At 50.7% G+C, this 10,039-nt stretch overlaps 1 long non-coding RNA gene across 1 annotated transcript; it reads right to left on the bottom strand.

Annotated features, from left to right (window-relative positions):
• Positions 1 to 232: 232 nt before the first annotated feature.
• On the bottom strand, positions 233 to 7,247 carry LOC124980942 (uncharacterized). Its single transcript, XR_007107895.1, has 3 exons — positions 7,144 to 7,247; positions 3,650 to 3,715; positions 233 to 288 (listed from the first exon to the last, which is right to left on the bottom strand). It is a non-coding gene; the product is annotated as an uncharacterized LOC124980942 (long non-coding RNA).
• Between the last annotated feature and the right edge of the window lie 2,792 nt (positions 7,248 to 10,039).

Here is a 10,039-nt window from a genome sequence, read left to right as displayed (position 1 = left end):
AAGAGAACATAGGAGTAAGTTTTAGTGATCTTGGGTTTGGTATTAAATTCTTAGCTATAACATCAAAGGACAATCAACAACAACAAGAAAAGTAGATGAACTGAACACCATTGAAATTTTAAACCCATGTGCATTGAAGAATACCATCAAGAAAGTAAAAAGAGCTGGTTGCCCGTGGCGCATACCTGTAATCCCAGCTGCTTGGGAGGCTGAGACAGGAGGATCATGAGTTCAAGGTCATCCTCAGCAACTTAGAGAGGTCCTAAGCAATTCAGCAAGATCCCGTGTCTAAATAAAATATAAAAAGGGGCTGGAGATGTGCTCAGTGGTTAAGGCCCATGGGTTCAATTCCCAGTACTTAAAAAAAAAAAAAGTTAGAAGACAACCCCCAGAATGGAATAAAATATGCACATATCTGATAAGGGATTTGCATCTAGACTATATAAAGAATTCTAACTTTAAAAATGAGCAAAGGATCTGAATAGACATTCCTCCAAAGGAGATCGAGAAATGACCTGGAGCACCGTCGGAAGACACTCAACTCATTAGCCATCAGGGAAACACTAGTCGCAACTACAACGAGCTACCACCTCACACTCCTGAGCACCGAGAACCAAGAAGTCAGGAAACCAGTGTGATCGAATGTGCGGGAAAGCCTGGGCCTCCAGCTCTGAAGCTGGGAGGGTAAAAACGGTGTCATCGCTTCAAAAAATATTCTGGCAGGTCCTCCAATGGTTAAATAGAGAGTTACCAATTGACCCAGCAATTCCACCTGAAGTAACACCCAAGAAAAATAAAACATGTCCACGTAAAGAGTTGTATATGAGGGGGCTGGGGTTGTGGCTCAGTGGTAGAGCGCTTGCCTAGCACGGGTGAGGCACCGGGTTCGATTCTCAGCACCACTTATAAATAAATGAATAAAATAAGAGTTGCATATGAATATCCACAGCAGCATTATTCAAAATAGCCCCAAGGGAAATAGCCTGAGCATCCTTCAACTGATAAGTGGTCAACAAAACATGGTCCATTCACACAGTGGGATTCCACTGGGCAAGACACAACAACGTTCTGATACATGTGACTCTACGGAAGAACCTTGAAATCAATGTGTGAAAGCAGCCAGTCACAAACGCCACATAGGCTGTGGTTCCATTTACACGAACTCTCCAGAACAGGCAAAGATGGAGACAGGTAGGAGATTAGCAGTTGTCTAGGCAGAGGACGGGAAAATGAGGGGACAAGTTGAGGATGATTTCTTTGGGGTTATATATATGTTCTAAATTTGATTATAGTGATACCTACATGATTTGCAGATATTCAGTCATGCGTCACTTAACAACTGGGATGGGTTTTGAGAAATGCATTCTTAGGCAGCTTCATCATGGTGCAAGCATCAGAGAGGACGCTTACCCAAACCTGGGTGGTATAACCTGCTACCCACCTAGGATGGATGGTACCTGTCGTCACATAGGGTTCACGGCTGACTTAAACATCACTACGAGGCACGTGATTACTCAGAAGCCATTGCACTGTACATTTTAAATGAATCGTATGACATGTGAATTACATCTCAATAGAGCTATAAAAAAGAAAATACAAGGGTGTGCATGTGAATTTGTCATTACATTAATTTGGGAAGTGCTGGGTTAAAGAGGGAATTGTTGCTGGGCACGGTGGCACACGCCTGTAATCCCAATGACTTGGGAGGCTGAGACAGGAGGATCGCAAGTTCAAGGCCAGCCTCAGGCACTTAGTGAGTCCTTAGCAACTAAGTGTCAAAATAAAAAATAAAAAGGGCTGGGGAATGTGGCTCGGTGGGAAAGCGCCCCTGGGTTAGATCCCCAGTGCCAATAAAAGGGGGACGGATGGTTTGTTTGGGGACTTCTCTGAGCCTTGTACACACTAATTGCCTTGCACATTGGTAAACTCCTGAAGTGGGTTAGAATATGCAGAGTTTCCCCAAACTTTGATCACAGTTTAACAGTGGAATCATCTTCAAAGGAAACTCTCAGAAAATATTTTCACAAAACAGAATTTTGCAAGTTTGGCTGCAAGCAATGGGGAGTCATTGAAGGTTGGATGGGGAGGGATGGAGGCCTAGCTAGAACTGCACCTAGGCCAGGCTGTTGGGGTGGGGGGACTGGAAGCTGAGGGGACAGCCTCATGGTTTGGTGCCAGTGAGGTGATTAAAAAGAATCTGAATAGACATTTCTCCAGAGGAGTTGTGCAAAGTGCCAATAAGCATATGAGAGATGCTCGGCCTCATTAACCACCAGAGAAACACAAATCCAACCACAGAGAGAGGCCACGTGGTACCTACCAGGAGTGCAGGCAGGGGTGTGGAGCCGCACGGAGCCCTGGGGGGCCCGCCCTGCCCCTCAGGGACCCAGAGGATTGCTCTCCCCCAGCCCAGGAAGGGTGCTTCTCCCCACCCTGCGCCCCCCCGACTCAAGCCCCAGAATTCCCCAGACCCTGCCCCCCCGACCCTGACTGCAGCCCCTGACTGCCAGTGGCTTCCCGACAGGATGTCAGGCCCTGGCCCATGACAGCTATGTTTATGTCCCTCTTCCTGGAAGTGGGATGGGCACCCCCGCTTGGCAAGGCTGGTGGGCACGGGAGGGAGGCACTGGATCTGAGGCCCAGGAGAGCCCCAAGAATGGGGACAACAGTGGTGGGAGCAGGTTGACCCCACCAGACCCAGGTGAGCTGGAGCACAGGGTCTGGTCCAGGCCCAGGCACAGCTTCCTGAACTGACCCAGAGCAGAGGGCTGCAGGAACTTGGGAAAGGGGACTTGGCATCTTAAAATTCTTGTCAGGCTGGGAGCAGTGTCACATTTCTGTAATCTCAGTGACTTGGGAGGCTGAGGCAGGAGGATCACAAGCTCGAGGCCAGCCTTAGCATCTTAGTGAGACCCCATCTCAAAATAAAAAAATATAAAGGGCTGGGGATGTAGCTCAGGAGTAGAGTGCCCCTGGGTTCAATCCCCAGTACCCCTGCAAGGGGTTAGTCATCATGGTCAGTATTTACTGAGCACTTATTGTATGCTCTATCCTATGCCTAGCGCTTTGTATGCATATCTCAGCTGATACTTTTAAAAAATCCTATGTGGGGGTCCTATTATTATTATTCCCATTTTATTTACTTATTTTTTGGGGGGAGAGAATTTCACTATGTTGCCCAGGTTAGTCTCAAACTCCTGGTTCAAACAAATGCCAGCCTTTTCAGGGCAGGGTCTACAGTGTGTGCCACTGTGCCCAGCTATTATCCCCATTTCACAAGGTGAGAAAGCTGAACTTTGGAGGGTTTCATGATCTTGCTTTTATACAACAAGGAAGTAGGGCAAGGGAGTCTCACGAAATTAGGTTGGAAGTTGGGCGTGGCAGCACATGTCTGTAATCTCAGCGGTTCAGGAGGCTGAGGCAGGAGGACCTCGAGTTTAAAGCCAGCCTCAGCAACTTAGCGAGGCCCTCAGGGTTGGGCATGTGACTCAGTGGTCGAGTGCCCCTGGGCTCAGTCCCTGGCCCCCAAGAGACGGAATTGTACACAGGACAATGTTGGGAAAGCACACAGAGGCCAGCTTTCCTGCTCCTCTGCCTGGCCTCTGCACCCTCCCCAACCCCCTCTGTGCGGCAGGCGGTAGGTACTTACCTCAAATTCTCAGGTGCCCGGTATGGTGAGATGCCTTTCAAAAGACATCCTTGTCCTGATCTGAGGCTAGAGGAAAGGGGAAAGGACAGGAAAGCTTAGTTTGAGGGCTGTGTCCTGCTGCAAACTCTTGCTGGGGCAGGTAAGGGAACCCCCAAAGAGCTTAAAGGCATCCAACCATGGTGGAGCCTTCTAGTGGACTGCCGCAGGAAACAGCTCTCCAGGAGGGGGCGCAGTAGAGCAGGGTGCGGACCACAGTTGACGATCCAAAGGGCAGATGGGTTTCCTTTCCATTCCAGAACCACATAAGGGGGTCCTGGTGTGGCAGAAGCTAGACTTCAGAAAGAACCTCCACAGCAAGGGATTCTGTATGCTAGAGAGAAAGCTCAGCATCTGCAGGCTGGAGGAGATGCTAGCCATCCTAGAGGCAGAGGGATGGCTGAAATGGAACTGCTCCTGGGTGACAAAGACAGTGTGCTCCTGTCTGTGGCCAGAACTGGGCCCAGTGGTCTGGACCATGGATCCTTGATGCTCTCACGGTCGGAGGCAGAGGAATGGAGGCCATGGCTTCCTCCCATAGGACAGCCTCTGGGCCTGCAGCAGAGTTGGCCGTGGGGGGGAGGGGCGGGCATTATTCACTCCCCAAATATTTACGGACAACGTTCCTAGCGCTGGGCCCTCAGCCAAGGCCCTCGGGTCAGGCCCTGCGCTGAGTCCATTACTCTTGTCTCACTCAAGCAGGCCCTGGACACAGGGAGGGGAAGGCAAGAGCAGGAGCCTGGCTCGGCTCGCCCTGCCTGGGGGTGGGGAGGCAGGGAACAGTAGCTACCATCCCTCCCCCAGCCCAGGAGTCTGGCTGCATCCCAAGGCTCAGGGCCTGCACTCAGGAGAGGTGGAGGAGCGGGGGCAGGGACGGGGCCTCCCTCGCTCCCAGGATGGGGTGGAAGCCGTCTTGCTCAGCTCCCAGCTCAGAAGATCCAACCGCAAGAGGGGCTCCCCGAGGCCCAGGCTGGGTCAGGCAAGCTGCTGCCTGCCTCACATCCTGGGCAGGAGGCAGCGCCGACAGGAGAAAATCACCAAGGAGCTAGAAAGTGGGGGCTGCCCAGGACACGTCAGCCCTGACAGCAGCCACCCCCCAGGGCACTGGGTCACATCCCACGTGCTCTGAACACACCCAGAGCCTCTGCAGGTATGGAGTCTGGGGCAGCCCCCATCAAGTAAAGGGGATGGATCTAGGCCTTGTAGAGGAGCGGTCCTGTGCTGCCCTCTTCTCTGGGCCAGGTGACCTGGGCACCTGGCCTACTCCCAGGGCCCTGCCCAGGGTTCCCTTCAGGAGCCTTTCCTGACACCCTCACCTGCCTCCATGACCCCACGCTCTCTAGCTCTCCATTCCTCTCTCTTGGCATTTCTCCTGTCTGCAAGACAAGCTGGGACAGGAACCCAGCTGCCACCCACCCAAAAGAGGCTTGGTGGGAGGAGGGGAACGAAGTCAGAATGGTCACGGGTTCTCCTGGCGTGTGGAGGCCCAGACCCTCAGCCTTCTCTGTCCCTCTCAGGCCCCACCTGTGTCCTGGGAGGTTTGGAGTAGGGAGAAAACAAGCAGATCTCCCCATTGGCTCAAGGCGCTAAGCCTCACCTGACCAGGCGGACGCCCTCTCCCCTTTCCCCATAAAGCCCCAGAGGACGTGGCAGGCAGCCCCATCTGCCTCCTGACGAGGCCCGTTCCACCTCATGGCCAGTGTGGGGAAGGGCCAGCAGCCGGAGGGACCCCTCAGGCCCCTGGGGCAAGGGCTCCGGTAAAGGATGGGAGGGCTACATCACTGTCTCTGCTCCCCCATACTTGGGGTTCCCCGCCTGGGACTGGACACAGGAAAGGTGGGACCCGGGCTATGGAGAGGGTCCCAGGGCCTGACAGTCAGGTGGGGGGCTGCGGGCTGTTCTCTCCTCACCTTTTGGGAGGCCTGAGGCTGGCAGCAAAGGAGGCCCGCCCTAGAGTCAGGGTGGGAAACCCGACAGTCACAGGCCATCTGGGGACCCTTCCCAGCCCCGAGCACCTCTCTCCGTCCCCAGCTCCTGGAGCATCCTTCCTCTCTCCCTGGTCCCCGCCCTCAGCCACCCTCCCCTCCTCAGGGAGTCTTCCAGGTGGAGCTGACTCATCCCTAGTTGGTTTAAAAAGTGCTGCAGAGGGTCGGCTCCGCAGCAAAGGCCCTGGGTTTATTCCCCAGCATGGCAAAAACAGAAATAAAAAAAACAAAACAAACCTTCACTGGGTGCCTTGGGAGAGACCAAGGAGACCCTCAGGCCCTGCTCAGAGCCGGTCAGCAGGAGGTGGGGGGCACCCCCACTGGGGGTGAGGGGCTTGGTGTGTTCCGGGGGGTTGGGGAGAGTGAATGAGAGCGGGGACCGTCTCCGATGAGGGCATCTGGGAAGGCCTGCTGGAGAAGGTGACATTCGGAGATGGGCCTGGCCGAGGAGTCCCGTCGGGCCGGGCTTCCATCTCTCTGGGCTGTGCCCACTCCCTGCCCTTCACCCCCACACTGACCTGGCGCCTTTTTAATCACTGGAGCAAATCCAGTCCCCAGCACTCCTGCCAGCTCTTGCCGATGCTGGCTCCGTGCCTCCTGCCTGTGAGTTGTGCCCAAACCCCATCTATGCTATAGATGCCCAGAGGCTGCAGCTGTGCCACAGAGGTGGCCACATGGCCCCCTGCAGCTGTCCCGGTGATGGCTTCGTGAGAGCTGGGGCCCCAGCACCAGCAGGCTTCAGAGTCCTGGTCATCTCCAGACTGTGAGGGGCAGATGGCCCAGGGAGGGTACAGCACCGCTTCCCACACGCACCTCGGGGGCCTCAGTCTCCGCTCCTCACAAGCTGCCCCTGAACTGCCACAAGCAGCTGGCCATTTGCTCCTCTCTGCTCAGGGCCAGCTGATGCTCCTTGGGGATGGGACCTGCATTTAATCCCTGTGCTTGTTTGGGGATCAGGGTCCTTCCATCCAAGGTGGTGGTGGGGACAGCGGGAACTCTCCCTCAAGCCTGGGGCTGCAGGTGAGGTGAATGTCCACAGCCTCCTCCAGGCCTCCTCCAGGCCTTTGGCCTCCAGCGCCCTCCAGGTGGCCAGAGGGGCTGAGCTTCTGCAGCCCTGAGCAGTGAGGGAAGGGGCCTGGGGGGCGGAGCCCAGAGCGCATCTAACCGCCCCGAAGCTTCTCCAGCCTCAGGGTCCATCACTCCTCCTACTGGGAGGCTGGGCCTTCCCCCTCACTTTGGAAAATGATCCCAGAGCTTCTGCAGCACCCTCCACTTCCCGGGCCTCCCACCTGGGGGCCAGCTGAGGAATGCAGCCCCCTTCCCTTGGGTCCCTCCCGGACTCTTCCCCCAAGGCAGTGGGGGAGGGGCGCCGATCCGCAGCGAGAATGATGGAGGGGGAGGGGGCGGGTTTTCCACCCATCACTGCCTATGACGCCGTCCTGGCCCTGCTCTGGTCCCACTCTGGTGGCTTACCTCGTCGTCTTGTGGGTCTTCAGTCTCTGTCTGACTCCCCTCTCTCCTGGGGAACTCTCCCAAGTAGTCGAATGAAGCCAGAGGTCTCCCGGGCTATTGGCCAGACCCACCCCCACCCGCTTCCTTTTCACGTCCAGGAGCCCAGCAAGATATTTCCCCAGCAGAGTCCTGTCCCTCGGGAGTTCTGCGGCCAGCTTTTACCACGGCAAATGGATGTGTAGTGGGTTTGAGAGAGTCCCAGAAGAGGAAATGAACTGCCTGGGGTCTAACAGAGTGAGGAACAAAGCAGGAAAAAGAACTGGGGACTTTTAACTTACTGTCTAAACGCTGTGAGACTTTGGGAAAGTTCCTAAGTCTCTCTGGGCCACTTTATTTTATTTTAATGATAAAGTTTTATTGAGGTATTGTTATACTTCCATACACACAGACAAGAGTGGATGGCGTTTCACCAAATGATCACACTTGTGGTCAGAACCCAGGTTTAGAAATAAAGTATATCCAGCATCCCCCAACCGCTCTATGCCATCTCCAATCTATTTCTTCCTAGCAGGTAACTGCCCTTTTCATTCTACCACCACAAATGGGTTTTGCCTGTTTTTGAACTTTTTAAAAATTGTTGTCCTTCATGTCTGGTTTTATTTTTTCTCTCTCAACATTAAACTTGTGAATTGAATTCATGTTGTTTCTTGTAATTACGATTTGTTCCTTTGCACTGCTATATAGTATTCTATCATACATAATAGAAATGCCACCGTTTGGGTATCCATTCTACTGCTGATAGAAATCGGAGTTTGGGGTTTTTGTTTGTTTCAGTTTGGGACTGTTGACAGTGGTGCTGTGGTGAATTCCCATTAATGTTTAGGGGGCACAATCGATGCTTTCCTGTTGGATACTTGCCTCCCTGCAGATGGCTGGGTCAAGGGATGGCACATGTTTCAGTTTAACTGATGCTGTTGTGAAGTTTTCCAAAGTGGTTGTATCAACTTACATTCCCCGGGCAGCAGAAGAGTGCTACTTGTTTCCCCTCCTGCCAATATTCAGCATAGTCGGTCTTTTTCTTTTTAGTTCTTTGTGGTTTTCGCATTCCCCTGGTGATTAATGATATTGAACACCTCCCCGTAGGAGTCCAGGGAAATCAGAAAGTCTTACTTCTATCTGCTCAGATCTCCTGCCCATTCTCTAACGAGCTGTCTCTTTCCTATTGATCTGTAAGAAGTCTCTACATGATCTACATGAGGCAGGTCCTCCGTGCTGCAAATATCTTCATCCACTCTTTGCTGTTGCTTGCCTTTACACTTTCTTAAAGGTGAGTTTTGATAAACAAATCTTCTAATTTTAGTGGGGAACACTTGATCGAGATCTTCCCTTTGTAGTTCATACTGTAAGTGTCCTGTTTAAGAAACCTCTTTCTACCCCAAATATCCTATGTGCTCTTTAATTTAATTAATTTAGTGGTATGAGGGATTGAACCCAGGAGTGTTTCACTTAGAAGCCTCATTCCTAACTCTTTGCATTTTAGATTTTGAGACAGTATCTCCTTAAGTAGTCGAGGCTTACCTCAAACTTGCCATCCTCCTGTCTCAGCCTCCTCAGTCACTGGGGTTCTATGTTCTCTTTAGTTGTTTTAGATTGAAATCTATAATCCATCCAAAATTTTCTTTTTTATATGAATTTTTTGTCCAAATGAATATCCAATTGATCAAACATCATTTATTGAAAAGACCCTCCTTTTCCCAGTATAGTATGGAAGTATCTGTTTTGTACAAAAAATCAAATGACCATATTTGCACAAATCTATTTTGGGACCCTCTATTAGTATAAGGTCTTTCCTTATCCTAATACAACACTATCTTAATATCTGGTACTGAAAGTCTTCCAGCTTTGCTCTTTTTTTTTTTTTTTTTTTTGAAGAGTGTCTTGATTATTCTTTGCATTTCCATATAAATTTTAAAATCAACATCAGTTTACACACACACACACACAATTTCTGCAAGAATTTTGATTGGGATTGCATTAAATGTACAGTTTGATTTGGAGAAGATCGACATATTTACGATATTGTCCTCCAATCCTTGAACATTGTATATCCTTTCATTAACCTATCTGTATTTAAGTATATCTCAGTATTTTGTAGTTTTTTTTTTTTTGTATACTGAGTGGCCTCGCACTTTCTTGGTTAAGTTTATTTCTAAGTCATTGATTTTTAAAAAAATATTTCTTTAGTTGCAGATGGACACAATACCTTTATTTATTTTATGTGGTGCCAAGGATCAAACCCAGTGCCTCACGTGTGCTAGAAAAGCACTCTACCACTGAGCCACAACCCCAGCCCCTAAGTAGTTGATTTATAGGCTGTATAAATGTTGTCTTCTCAATTTCTTCTCCTAATTGTACATTGGTAATGAATCAAAAAACGTGATTCCATATGCTAATCTTGTATCCAATGACCTTCGTGAATTCACTTATTTATTCTAATAGCTTGTATATTGGGGGAATTTCCGCTATGTACTATTATGTCATCTACATATTAGCAGTGTGGTTTCTTTTTCCTTTTGTGTGTGTGTGTGCACAGTTCTGGGGATTGAACCTGGGAGTGCTCTACCACTGAACTACATCCATGCCTGTTTTATTTTCTATTTTGATGCAGGGTCTCCCTAAGTTTCCCAGGTTATCCTTGAACTTGTGTTCCTCCTGCCTCAGGCTCCCAAGTTGCTGGGATTGTAGGCATAAGCCACTGTGCTCAGCTCTCAGCCCTCTTTTTAAATTTTCATTTTTTATTTTGAGACAGGGTCTGACTAAGTTGCCAAGACTGGCCTCAAACTTGCAATCCTCCTGCCTCAGCCTCCCTAGTAGCTGGGATCTCAGGCATGTGCCACCACACCTGGTTGGCAGTTTT

This window comes from Sciurus carolinensis, chromosome 3 (assembly GCF_902686445.1).
Source record: "Sciurus carolinensis chromosome 3, mSciCar1.2, whole genome shotgun sequence".
NCBI classification, from domain to species: Eukaryota; Metazoa; Chordata; class Mammalia; order Rodentia; family Sciuridae; genus Sciurus; species Sciurus carolinensis.
This window is presented reverse-complemented; position numbering and strand designations above follow the sequence as displayed.